At 48.3% G+C, this 14,075-nt stretch overlaps 1 long non-coding RNA gene across 1 annotated transcript in view; it reads right to left on the bottom strand.

The window, feature by feature from the left end:
* The window catches only part of LOC105707232 (uncharacterized), a 59,068-nt gene extending 46,020 nt beyond the window's left edge, over positions 1–13,048 (bottom strand). The window contains exons 1-2 of the long non-coding RNA XR_010342070.1: positions 12,877–13,048; positions 11,739–11,867 (exon numbers count right to left, since the gene is read on the bottom strand). This is a non-coding gene — a long non-coding RNA (uncharacterized LOC105707232). The remainder of the gene's footprint in view (positions 1–11,738; positions 11,868–12,876) is intronic.
* Positions 13,049–14,075: the final 1,027 nt, after the last annotated feature.

Here is a 14,075-nt window from a genome sequence, read left to right as displayed (position 1 = left end):
GCATAGAATGGCTAAATGGATAAAGAAACAATACTCAACTATATGCTACCTACAAAAAGAAACCCATTTCACCTATAAAGACACACATAGAGCCCAGAATATTGAGGCTGCTCTGAGCTATGATCGTACCACTGCACTCCAGCTTAGAAGACAAAATGATACTTTTTTTTTTTTAAAGATACACATAGACTGGAAGTGTGTTGAGTGAAAATAAGATATTCTGTGCAACTAGAAACCAAAAGAGAAGTAGATATGCTTATATCAGATAAAATAGACTATAAGTCAAAGACTATAAAAAGAGACAAGGTCACTATATGATGATAAAGGGGTCAATTCAGCAAGATGATACAACAATTATAAATATCTATACACTAACTACCAGAGCTGCCAAATATATAAATCAAACATCAATTGATCTAAAGGGAGAGATAGACTACAATATAACAATAGTAGGAATGTCAGTACTCCACTCTCAGTAATGCACAGAACATCCACACAGAATATCAACAAAGAAACATTCAAGTTAAACCACACACTAGACCAAGTAGACCTAACTAATATTTACATAGTATTTCACCCAACTGCTGTGGAATACTCGTTCTTTTCATCAGCATATGAAATATTCTCCAGAGTAGACCAAGTCTTAGGCTGCAAAACAAGTCTCAACAAATTCAGAAAAGAAGAAATAATATCAAGTATCTTTTCTGGCTACAGTGGAATAAAACTAGAAATCAATAACAAGAAGAACCTCAGAAACTACACAAATACATAGAAACTAAGCAACATGCTCCTGAATGATGAATGGGTCAATGAATAAATTAAGAAAGACATGTAAAAAGTCTCTCAAAACAAATGAAAAGGAAATATACCAGAATTTGTGGGAGGGAGCAAAGGCAATAGTAAGAAAGAAGCTTATAGCAATAAACAGCCATATCAAAACAGTAGAAAGACCTCAAATAAATAACCTAGTGATGTACCTCAAGAAACTAGAAAAGCAAGAACAAACCAAACCCGAAATTAGTAGAAGGAAATAAATAATAAAGATTAGAGCAGAAGTAAATGAAATTGAGATTTAAAATAATGCAGAAGATCCATAAAACAAAAAGTTGGTTCTTTTGAAAAAAATAAAATCAACAAATATTTAACTAGACTAAGAAAAAAGAGAAAAAACCCAAATAAACAAGATCAGAAACTGAAAAGGAGACGTAAGTGAGACTACAGAAGTTCAAAGAATCATTAGAGACCATTACAAACAACTATGTGCCAACAAATTAGAAAACCTAGAAGAAATGGATAAATTCCTGAACATACACACCTATCAAGGCTGAACCATGAAGAAAACAGAAAACCTGAACAAGTCAATAATGACTAATGAAACTGAAGCTGTAACAAAGAGTCTCCCATCAAGAAAAGCCTAGGACATGATAGCTTCACTGCTGAATTCTACCAAACATTTAAAGAAGAACTAATACCAATTCCATGCAAACTCTTCAAAAAAACTGAAGAAGAGGGAATACTTCCAAACTTGTTCCATAAGCCCGTCATTACCCTGATACCAAAACTAGACAAGGATATGACAAGAAAAGAAACAACAGGATACTATTACTGATAAAAGTAGATGCAAAACCCCTCAACAAAATACTAGCAAACTGAATTCAGTAACACATTAAAAAGACCATTTGCCATGACCAAGTGGGATTCATCCTAGAGATTTAAGCATGTTTCAACATTTGCAAATCAATAAATGTGATACATCACATTAATAGAACCATATGACCATTTGAACAGAAGCTGAGAAAGCATTCAATAAATTCAACATCCCTTTATGATAAAAAGTCTCAACAAATTGGGTTGAGAAGGAACATATCTCAAAATAATATAGGCCATATCTGACAAACTGTCAGCTAACATCATACTGAATAAGGAAAAATGGAAAGCCTTTTCTCTAAGATGTGGAACATGATGAGAATGCCCACTCTCAACCTTTTATTCAACATAATATTGGAAGTACTGGCCAGAGCAAGCAGTCAAGAGAAAGAAATAAAGAGCATTCAAATTGGAATGAAAGAAATCAAATTAGCTTTGTTCACAGATCACATAATTTTATACTTAGAAAAAGCTATAGATTCCACACACAAAAAAAAACTTAGAACTGATAAACAAATTCAGTAAAGTTGCAAAATCAACATACAAAAATTAGTAGCATTTACATACATCAACAGCAAACCATCTGAAAAAGAAATCAAGAAAGCAACCCCATTTATAATAGCTACAAATAATATAAAATACCTAGGAATCAATTTTTTTTTTTGAGACAGAGTCTCACTCTGTTGCCCAGGCTGGAGTGCAGCGGCGCAATCTTGGCTCACTGCAACCTCTGCTTCCTGGGTCGGAGCAATTTCATTCTTTTTTAAATAGCTAAAGAGTATGACATTGTGTATGCATACCACATTTTCTTTATCCACTCATCTGTTGTTGAACATCTAGAATTGTATTCCTAATTTGTTGAGTGTTTTTATCATGCAATGGTATTGAATTTTTGACAAATGCTTTTGCTGCATCAATTGAGATTATCATTTTTCCTTTTTGCCTGTTAATGTGGTACATTATAGTGATCATTTTTTCTATGTTGAATCATCCTTGTATTCCAGGAATAAATCTCACTTGGTCATGTGTGTAATCCTTTTACTATGCTGCTGAATTTGGTTTGCCAACATTTTGTTGAGGTTTTTGCATCAATGTTCTTAAGGGATATTGGTCTATTGTTTTCTTGGCATGTCTGTCTGGCATTGCCTTCAGGGTAATGCTGGCCTCATAGAATCTGTCTGGCATTGCCTTCAGGGTAATACTGGCCTCATAGAATGAATTAGGAAGTGTTTTCTCCTTTTTTTTTTCAGATAGGATCTTGCTCTGTTGCCCAGGCTGGAATGCAGTAGCATGATCGTGGCTAACTGCAGCCTCAACCTCCTGAGCTCAAGTGATTCTCTCACTTCAGCCTCCAGAGTAGCTGAGATCACAAGTGTGCACCATGATGCCCAACTAATTTTTGTATTTCTTGTAGAGACAAGGTCTCACTATGTTTCCCAGGCTGGTCTCAAACTCTCAAGCGATCTGCCTGTCTCAGCCTCCCAAAGTGCTGAGATTACAGGTATGAACCACTGTTCTCAACCCCTCCTTTTCAATTTTTAAAAACGTTTGAAAAGATGGGTGTTAGTTCTTTAGATATTTGATAGGTTTCACCAGTGAATCCATCAAGTCTAGATCATTTTTTTGGTGGAAGGTTTTTGATTACTGAGTCAATCCCCTTACTAGTTATAGGTTTATTCAGATTTTCAATTTCTTCTTGATTTAGTCTTGGTAGGTTTTATGAATATGTCTATTTCATCTAAGCTATCCAATTTGTTGGTGTACAGTTGTCCACAGTACTCTCTTATAATCCTTTTTATTTCCATCAGATCGGAAATAAATGTTCCCACTTTCATTTCTGATTTCAGTAATTTAAGGCTTCTTTCTCTCTCTTTTATTAGTCCCTCTAGCTAAAGGTTTTTCAATTTTATCGATCATTTCAAAAAACCAACTTTTGGTTTTGCTGGTTTTTCTCTATTTTTCTTTTTCTTTCGTTCTCTTTGTTTGTTTTTGTTTTTTTTTTAGACAAGGTCTTGCTCTGTCACCCAGGCTGGAGTGCAGTGGCATGATCTAGGCTCACTGCAACTTCTGCTTCCTATGCTCAAGGGATCCTCCCATCTTAGCCTCTGAGTAGCTGGGACTACAGCTACACACACCACCCTGCCCAGAGAATTTTTTGTATTTTTGGTAGAGGTGGGTTTCACCATGTTGCTCATGCTGGTCTTGGACTCCTGAGCTCAAGTGATCTGCCTGCCTTGGCCTCCCAGAGTGCTGGGATTATAGGCATGAACCACTGCGCCCAGGCTTCTCTATTGTTTCTCTCTTCTCAGTTTCATTTACTGCTGCTCTAATAGTTATTTCCTTACTTCTTGCTAGCATTAGGTTTTTTGTTCTTCTCTTTATACCTTCTTAAGTTGTAAAGTTAGGTTGTTGATTTATTGATCTTTCTTGTTTTTTAATGTAAACACTTGTAGCTATAAATTTCAAACTTAGCACGGCTTTTATTGTATCTCATAAGTTTTGCTATGTTGTGATTTAATTTCCTTTTATTTCTAGGTATTTTCTAGTTTCCTTTGTGATTTCTTCTTTGAGCCATTGGTTAAGAGTGCATTGTTTAACTTTCACAAATTTGTGAATTATCCAGTTAAATTTCTTTTTCTTTTCTTTTCTTTCTGTTTTTTTGTAGACAGGGTCTCACTCTGTCACCCAGGCTGGAGTACCACGGTGTGATCACAGCTCACTGTAGCCCTGACCTTCCCAGGCTCAGGTGATCCTCCCACCTCAGCCCCCAAGAGTAGCTGGACTACAGGTGTGTGCCACTATGCCTGGCTTTTTTTTTTTTTTTTTGTGGAGACATGGTTTCAGCATGTTGCCCAGGCTGGTCTCAAACCCTGGGCTCAAGTGATCTGCCCACCTCAACCTCCCAAGTTGCTGGGATTACAGGTGTGAGCCACCATGACTAGCCTCCAGTTATATTTCTGTTATTGATTTTTAACTTCATCCTGTTGTGGTCCGAGGAGATATTTTATATGACAGTTATCTTTTTAAATTTATTGAGACTTCATCTGAGTTTGGCCCCATGGGGCTTATACAGATGCAGGGCTGGAAGTTGAGTGGACAGCTATCTTTGTAGTTACATGTGGGATGGGGTTAATATTTCCTCCCTCACAGGGCTGGTGTGACGTGCAAATGAGATAACACAGGTGAAAGTCCTTTGTAAAGTATAACAAGAGAAGGAAAAGTTTATCATTGATCCTTTTTACCACAGAGAGGAGAAAGAGCCATTTCCCTGCTTTCTCCTCAACAGGGCAGTCTCTCTTGGGAGCAGGAGACAGGAGAGAAAAGGCTACGCTTTTGGTTGGAAATAGCCTCTTGTTAAAATCTGAAGAGTTAAAGTGGAGTGCCTAAACACCAGCACAACTTTGCCATCACAGCTGAGTTGAAACCCAAGTTCTGTATCTTTTTCATTTGTGTTTTTTGTTTTGTTTTTATTTGAGACAGAGTCTTGCTCTGTTGCCCAGGCTGGAGTGCAGTGGCGTGATCTCGGCTCACTGCAACCTCTGGCTTGTGGGTTCAAGTTATTTTCATGCCTCAGCCTCCCGAGTAGCTGGAATTACAGGTACCCGCCACCATGCCTGGTTAATTTTTGTATTTTTAGTAGAAACGAGGTTTCACCATTTTGACCAGGCTGGTTTCAAATTCCTGTGATCAAGTGATGCTTCCGCCTCGGCCTCCCAAAGTGCGGGGATTACTGGCATGAGCCACCATGCCTGGCAGCCCCTTTTTCATTTGTAAACTAGAAATAATGACGCCTACCTCATGGGTCATTGTGAGGATTAAGATAACTTTTACTCTTGTTGGTGTTGTCATTATTGTAAGGCCGGCTGCCTCGCTGGGAGCTCGAACACACACTCCCGCCCCTTCTTTTTCAAAAGCTCGGACAAGCCCAGACAAGCTTGGGCAAGCTCAGACATGCTCAGGCATGTTCCCTTCTCCCATGCTGGCACAACCTGGCCTTCCCTTAAAGAACCCAGTATGCAAACAAGGTCTAATAACCCTAGCCTCTTGCCAACCAATAGCAGTCAAGTCTTAACGACCAATAACAGTTGAGTCTTAACAACCAATAGCAGCTGAGCAACTAATAGCAGCCGAGTCTTAACAACCAATAGCAGCCAAGTAATTCCAACCAACAACAAGCCAAGTCCTAGATAAAGGCTTGTAACTTACCCAATAGCAGTCCTGCTCTCCCACAACCAATCGAACACCTCCATTCCCTATAAAAACCCCATGTCTGAGAGGAGTCTGTGCAACTTCTCTGGTCCCTCCTGTCGGACCACAGAACCTCACCCGGGGGCCTGAATAAATTCCTTCGCATTGGATCTTCTTGTGCTGGCCTCAGTTTCTTCGCTTTAAACTCGGCGAGAACAAACCTTACGATTATCACTAATATTTGCAGAAAGCCATGCTAAAGGGCTATATATGTTGTTCTGCCATCTTGCAATGACCTTCTGATGTACAGCTATCACTTTCTTTTTTTCTTTTGAAAAATTGAGTGTTAGTTGCACAGCACTTCCAGACCCTATAGGAGGCTGGGGTTGCCCCTGTGCTCCTAGGCAAGTTGTCTTTTGGGACTCTATGCAACTTGTGTTGGGAGAGGCCACTAGAGGGCACTTGCCTGCTCCTCACAGCCTGTGCTGGACCGGAAGGTATCCAGCCCTAAACACATCCCCTCAGACGGCCGCTGTGCCTGTGCCCAAAGTGACCTCTATGGCATTTTCCAGGATGGAGTATAGTCCCCAGGACCCCATGTGGAGATATGGGCTAACAGGCCTACTCAGTTCTTTCTCAAAACAGGGTGGTGAAAGCATTTGCCCTGCTCAGGTTCCTGGAACCCTACGCAGAAAGGTGAGGGAGCTGCAGTGCTGTCTGTCCTCTTCAGGGTTTCCTCCAGGACAGGCAGCTCATGCAAGGCCTGAGTGCACAGGGGAGGACACCAAGGTGCTGAGCAGTTTTCTGTGCACCCCACCCACTCCAAGAGGCCCTCATACCCTCTGTCAGCTCATTGTATGTCACGACAAGCCCCCAGTCCTGAAGTGAGCAGTGGGTAAAAACTCACGACTGAGGAGGGGCTGTGCCTGACCAGGCATGGCTCTGGGGTCCCCTCTTGGATTCCTCTGACCCCAAGTTGAGCAGCATCTGGGACCTGTTCTCCAGAAGCACATTGGCCAGCACCTGCCCCTGGCTTGCTCTAGTCTTCCTTGGAGAGCTGGCTGAGGGCTGAATGGGAGAGTTCCTCTGTGTGCCCTTTAACTCATGGAGGTGCCCTTGACTCAGTCCAGTTACCTTCCCCTTGAGCCTCATGAAAGGTGTCGGTGGGCTATAGACCCTAAGTTTCCCTGCCTCCGGCCCTAAGATCCACGGCCCCTTTATGCCATGTTATCCTGACTCCTGGGTCCAGTCCAGCCTGCCCTTACCCCACTGGCCTTCCCTGTCCATGGCAGTGACCCCTTGCTGAGGCACATCTGCACCACCTTGCATCCACCCCCTTAGGCAAACAGGGCCCGGGCACTGACCCCTAGGGCCCAACAGCCAGAGCAAAGGAGCTCTGTCCCGGCCAAGCCTACCTGCCCTCTCAGGACAGCAGTTGGGGCCTCTTGGCCACCCATCCCTACCTCCACCTTGGGCAGAACCAATGGATCTCTTTTTCCTCTTTTCCTCCCAGCAGGGGTGGACCAATCGATACCTGGCCCAGGTTCCTCTTAAGCAATGGGGCTCCCAAAGCCCTAGAGATGATTGACCTGGCCAGCCCATTACTTGGTCATGGAATGTGTGTGTGTCTGGCAGGCAGAAGCCCTGCGGCCTCCAGAGTCCCTTTGTAGGTGAGCTTCTTTCCAGGGAGGGAGACCACCTGGGAGCTATTCTTCATGGTAAGCCAGATTCCAGTGGGCCACCCAGTTTCTCAGAAGCCACATTTCCTCTTCACTGCCAGAGGTCATTTGACAGAGCAGCGATTGCTCCTCTCTCTCACTCAGCCCTTTAATCACCGCACCATTCATTCACTAGTCTGCTTGTCCACTGACTTGTTCACTGCCCAAACACTCACTTGCCCACTCACTTAGGCACTCACTTGCCCTCCTCTCACATATCCCCCTACCTGTCTACTCCCTCCTCATCCCAGTGAATACCTGAACATCTTAGGTGCCAGCCTGGTGCGGGGCACAGCCAGCAGAAAAGCTCTAAGCAGTTGTCAAGGGCAAAGCCTTTGGAATCAGAAGGATGCGAATCCTGACTACTGTTTCCTGGCCATCTGGCTATGGGCACATTTCTCCAGTCTCTGAGCCTTAGTTTCTTCGTGTGTAAAACGGGGGCCTCGTGCACCTTCCTTTAAGGGAGGTTGTAAAGATTGGCTTTAGGATTAATGCATGCAAAGTGCTTCAACCAGAGCCCAGAGAACACAGCTGTGGTCACTGGGCCTCTCAGTAGCCATGTCCTGGCCGTAGGGACTGTAGTTGGTCCCATCTGGACCTGGGCTGCCCCTGGGACAGACAGGGGCCCATTCCTGCCCCTCAGCTAGGCTATGCTCCCTGGGCAGGTGGCCCCCACACCCAACCCTGGAATGGAGGGCAACAATCACCCACCTTCCCACGCATCCCTTCCCTGGCCTTCTTTCTTTCAGGGCACCCTGGGGTTTTCAGGTCAGCCAAGACACCTGGAGGAAGATCTAGCTTGCTCTCTCCCCTCTCTGCAAGGAAGTTCTTTGTGACAGCAGCAGGGGGTGGGAACTGGCTTAGAGCATCTGGCCCTTTGAGGGAGCTGAACACCTCCCAGCTGTCACAACCTAGCTGTGAGAACCCCTGGGAGTGCTATGGTCTGTAGTTGGCCAGGGGCTAGAATTCCCCCAAGGAGGTGGCTCCTGTGGCCATGCTGTGGTCTTGCCAGGAGCAGGGTGACTGGGAGGCCAGAGCACCCACACCTATGAACCTGCACTGAGAAGTGAACCTCAGATGGAGTCAGGTCACCACTCCGGGACCAGCATCACCCCCCAGTGGCAGCCTCCTCCCAGATGGCAGTGCCAGGATGGGGCCATCCGGGCAGCAGGCTTGCACAGACCATGTCTCTCCAGTGTGGACTTGGGCTGGGAGTCTCAGCACCTCGGGCCTATCTCCTCATCTGTAAGATGGGGGTGCTTACAGACAATGGAACATTATTTAGCCATAGACGGAGATGCAATACCAACACATGTTACAATGCGGATAAACCTTGAAAACATGATGTTAAGTGACAGAGGTCAGACCCAAAGCTCTGGATAGGTGAAGTATCCAGAACAGGCAACCCCATAGCGACAGGAAGTAGAAGGTGGTTTCCAGGGGCTGAGGGAGGAGGGAAAGGAGAGCAACCGCTTAGTGGGTATGGGTTTCCTTTTGGGGTGATAAAAATGTTTTGGAACTAGACAGAGGTGGAGGTTCCACAACACTGCAAACGCACTAAATTCCACTGAAGTGCCCACTTTACAATACTTCATTTTATGTTATGTGAACCTCACCTTGACAAAAAAAAAACCAGGGTTGGCCAGGCTCGGTGGCACATGCCTGTAATCCCAGCACTTTGGGAGGCCAAGACAGTGGATCACAAAGTCAGGAGATCGAGACCACCCTGGCTAACACAGTGAAACCCCATCTCTACTAAAAATACAAAAGATTAGCCGGGCGTGGTGGCAAGCGCCTGTAGTCCCAGCTATTCAGGAGGCTGAGGCAGGAGAATCAATTGAACCTGAGAGGCAGAGGTTGCAGTGAGCCAAGATCACACCACTGTACTCCAGCCTGGGCGAGAAGAGTGAGACTCCGTCTCAAAAACAAAACAAAACAAAACAAAACAAACAAAAACACAGGGTTGCTATGGACCTCACCAGTTGGCTGGGAGGATTCAGAGACAAGATGGCCGTGTAGCCAGAGGTCAGCCAGTGACGCTGGTGAATGTCAAAGAACGGAAGCCGTCAGGACGCGTGAGCTGTGTCGGTTACTTGCCTTGCTGGACTCCAGACTGCAGGAGTCAGGTGCCGGAGCCAAGGGGGAGGTGAGGGCAGGTGGCTTTGTTGGGCACACTCCTTAGTGAGAGGCAGAGGGAGCTGCAGGGGCTGCTGTGGCAGGTGTGGGTGAAGAGTCCTGTGCTTCAGGCCCAGGCTCCTGCCTCTGGTTTGCTGCACACTTTGGGTTGGCCCTTCAACCCCACTGTTTCTGAATCTCCCCATAGCTGCCTGGGTACCTGCTCTTCCGCCACTGTATCGGACACCTGACCCCATCCTCATACCCGATTCCCAAGGCGCAGGTCACTGCCAGGCAGTGTATCTCCTAGCTCTTGGTTCTTGTGTCTGTTGTCTCTCTTTCCTATAGAATCAAGGGGATACTGGATCTGTTTCGCTCATGACTGTATTTCTAACACCCAGTGCCTGGCACACAGCAGGTGCTCAATAAATATCTGTTGAATGAACAAATGCATGAATCCTCATTCTTTCCATAGGGGATGCCAGGTCCTGTCTGTACTAAGTGCTGTCAGTAAATAGCTGTTAGGTCAATGTTATCATTATCCCCATTTTACAGATGAGGAAACTGAGGCTCTGGGACATGGAATAGCCATAGCAAAACTGGGATTCTGACCTGGCAGCCTAGCAGCAGAGCCTCACATTGATCTACCCTATCCTAGGCTGTCTCCTGACCTTGGAGCTCCCACTCTGGGAGACAGCTTAGGCCCTGAAGCATTCACTCTGCCTCCTCTGCCACTGGGCGCCGCCCACTCCTAGGGAGGGGCTCCCTCTGCAGCCCCACACCCACCACCCAGAGCCCTTTCTCAGGCTCACAGCCACCCTAGCCTGCTCTCTTCCCTGGGAACCTCCGTCATAAACAAGGCAAACAAGGCTAGGCCCTGATCTGGCCTGTCTCTCTGCCCTGGGGCCTTCCTCACCCCAGGGAACCTTAGTTATAAATATGGGGGTTACGCCTTGAGCTTGTATTAAGCGCCTTTCATCTGGGGAGCTCCTGGCTGCTGGGAGGCTAATTAGCTACTCTGGGAAGAGTGAGTAAGAGCTGCCGTCCTAGTCCTAGCTGGGGAACTGCCTAGCTAGGCTTGGGGCTGACCCTCCTGGGAGAGGTGTGTGAGCCATCATCTTGGGTCAGCCACTCCTCCATATTTCTCCTTCTGTAGGACCTCCTTACAAGAGTCCCTTCTCTCTGGCTAGTAATAAAGCCCACTGTTAACTGAGTGCTTATTATGTGCCAAGGGCTTACGAAGCCTTTGCCTGTTAAATATATTTGTTCAGAGCAGTAGGGCTGTCACAGAATAACAACCATGTGGAGCCCTACTTCGTCCTGGCACAGGGCCAGCGCTTCTGCACATGCCCTCATGGAGTGGACGGGAAGCCCTCAATGTGGTGCCTGGCACAGATCAAGCACTTGTTAAGTGGTAGCTGTATCAGTAATCTTCAGAACAGCCCCATGAGGTAGGTATCATGCAATTCCCGTTTCTCAGATGAGGAAACTGAGGCTCAGAAAGATTAAAAACCACTTGCCGGTGATCACAGAGTCAGGAGCAGAGCTGAACTGATTTAATTCTAAAGTTGCACATTGTTTTTCAGCTGCTCCCCTCTCCCGTCCACCAACCTGGAGTCTGTTAATGCCAAAGGCCTTGCTTTGCATAATGCTAGGGTCATGGGGTCAGTGGGCAGGGCTGTTCTCGTCCATCTCTCCCACAGAGCACTGGTGGGCTAGGCATGGACCAAAAACCCTTGGAGATCATCTAACACAACTCATCCCCGCTCCACACTTCTCAGATGTGAAAACTGGGGACAGGAGGGACTGAGCAGGGGGACAGGATTAATGGGATGATACCTCCTTGTTGGAGCACGAGGGATAAAGAGCAGTGGTTGGTGCTCATCCCACCCCCTGCCATCAAGCTGATGTTGATACCAAGTAAGAAGCATTTGCATACTAGAGTTCCCGGCTGCCATTTGTCAGCCTGGCCCACCTGCAAAGAGCGACCCCCGAGACATTTGGGCAGGGTAGGAGCACACACAGCAGGCTGGAGCTGAGACTGGGGCCGGGAGGGTGGACTCCACCTACCTGCCCTCCAGGGTGCTTGGAGCCTCTGAGGGCCGGCTGGCCCCGTTGTGCCATGTCTCACACAGCACTGCAGTGATCCTGGTGCAGAGCACATGGTAGGTGCTTATAAATGCTCACTGGATCCTGGACCTGCAGGAGGGAGGAGATGGCACACTGAGGGCATTGATGGGTAGATGGTAACATCATGTCCACTCATCATTACTCAGCAGACCTGGTTCCATCAAATGGGACTGTCCTTCAGGCCTTACGAAAGGGACCTATGTAAATCTGTTCAGGCAAAGAGAAGTTTGTGGGCTGTGGGCACCTGGCTGGGGTTCCTGAAGGTGGAGCACCCTTCTTGGTGCTGAGGGGGCGGCTACAGTCTGAGCAGCCAGGCCCTCTTCTCCCCAGGATGCTGCCCTTCTGTGGAGGCAGCTCTGTGGGGACCAGAGGCATGGGCCTAGGAGGCTCTGACCCCCTGCCTGCCTCTGCCAGTCTCTGCTTCAACAGCCAGGGTCTGCACCTCACCTGCCCAGCCTGCCAGCTCCAGCCCCTCCCCATTCCCCTCAGGACCTCATCCCTCCTCCCTGAGCTTGAGGATTTCCTCAGGGAGGTCTTCCCTGAGAACCTTCCCATTCCAAATCTAAATTGGTGCACCATTTATATATGTTCTCTGAGCACCTTATTCTTTTCCTTCACAGGAATTTGAAAGCCTTTTCAAATGGAATCCTATATTTCTTTACAGGTGAGTTGTTGAAAAGTCTGTCTCCTCAGTTAGACTAAGCTCCAAGAGGGCGGGAAAGTTGTTCCGCCCACTCGTCAGGTCATGTTCTGCATTGAAAGAGTGGATGACAGAAACCCCAGGACAGAAAGAGTGAGCCGAGCCAGCGGTTCTCGGAATGTGGCTCCAGCGGGCCAGCAGCTCAGCATCACCTGAGGACTTGCTAGAAATGCAAATTCTCTGATTTAGTTGGGGAACCCAGCAATCCGGGTCTGAAAGAACTGTCAAGGGGAGGACGGGGGCCGGGGGAGGGGATTCCGTGCACACTGAAGTTTGAGAACCACCGAAGGCGGCAAACCTGCTGTTGGGTCAGTGTGCACTGTGGCAGAGGGCAGCTTTGGCGGCCTGTAAGAGGAACCACGGATGAGCAAACCCCACCTTCAAATGTAGCGAAGGGCAGAGCGTGGACACGTCACCCTGACTCCCAAACGGGGCCCAGGCGTGTCGTTCGGCGGACTGGCCACTGGAGGGCAGTGTGGCCACGTCCATCGCGCGGCTTCCGAGGGTTTCCGGGAGAGAGCGGCCACGGGAGGCCAGCCCCTAAGCCGTAGCGAGGATCTCGCCTCACGCCGCAGCCTCCTGCAGCAGCCTCAGTTCACGGGCCCCGCGCGTTCCGAGCCGCCGAGGAGCCCCGGCCCCTGTCTCTCCTCCGGGCTGCGTCGCGCCTTCCGCTCCCGGGTCGGGCCTGGTGCGCGCGTCTGGATGGCCTCGGGCCTGGAAGGTTCGCGAGGCCCCGGGAGCCGAAGGGCGCGCTGGGAAGGAGATCTCAGCAGGCCGGCCGGGGCAGAGCGCCAGGGAGGGCGGTGGAACCTTGGCTGCTTCCCGGGAGGCCAAGGGCAGCCCTCCCGCGTGATCCGCGCGCTGCGGAGCGCGTCGGCCATCTTGGCGGCCTCGCCCCGGCCCCGCGCCCGGCCGAGCTAGGTGCTGGCTCGCGGCGGAGCGGGCGACGGGGAGGCGACGTGAGAGCCCGACCGCGAAGCTCTTCCGCGGGAGTGCGGGGGCATCGCAGAAGCCCAGCAGCGCCCTGGACCCTGGCAGCTACCCCGGAGTGCTGGGAAACGCCACTCCAGTAGCCGCTGCGAAGGCAGGCCTGAGCCTCTGAGCCTCAAATGGACTGAGTGGCCTCAGTCGCCCTCCTTTTTGCCCCATATCGAAGAGCGGAAAGTCAGAGGCCGTTAAAGTAGGTCACAGCGGTCAGCAGGTTTTTGTGGGGCAGGCAAGTGACAGGGTTCAAGACCAGGCATAGTATTTGCTTGCTCAAGAGGCACACCAGTCTCCAAGCCAGAGGTCAGGGACTGGCACCACGGAGCTGGCTCCAGGCGGCCGAAGCATTCCAGTCCCTGTCCACCATGGGGACTTGAGATGCCATTCTGAGGAGCCCCAGGCCCCACTGTTGCCTCTGTCTAGCTCAGTTCATACATGGATGCTGTCTCTCTGGCACTTGGTTATTTCTCAGGTTCCAGAACATCCGTTCATCATGTCAGCCCTTCAAGGTTCAGCTTAAAGATCAGCTCCACCAGGAAGCCTTCCTGGATTTCTCCTTTTAGTTTCCAGCAAAATCCACCTCCTCTCTTCTC

Source organism: Aotus nancymaae, unplaced genomic scaffold, assembly GCF_030222135.1.
Source record: "Aotus nancymaae isolate 86718 unplaced genomic scaffold, 86718_ANA_hifiasm-v0.15.2.pri h1tg000011l, whole genome shotgun sequence".
NCBI lineage: Eukaryota > Metazoa > Chordata > Mammalia > Primates > Aotidae > Aotus > Aotus nancymaae.
Note: the sequence above shows the minus strand (reverse complement) of the source record. Positions and strands in the feature narration are given on the sequence as shown.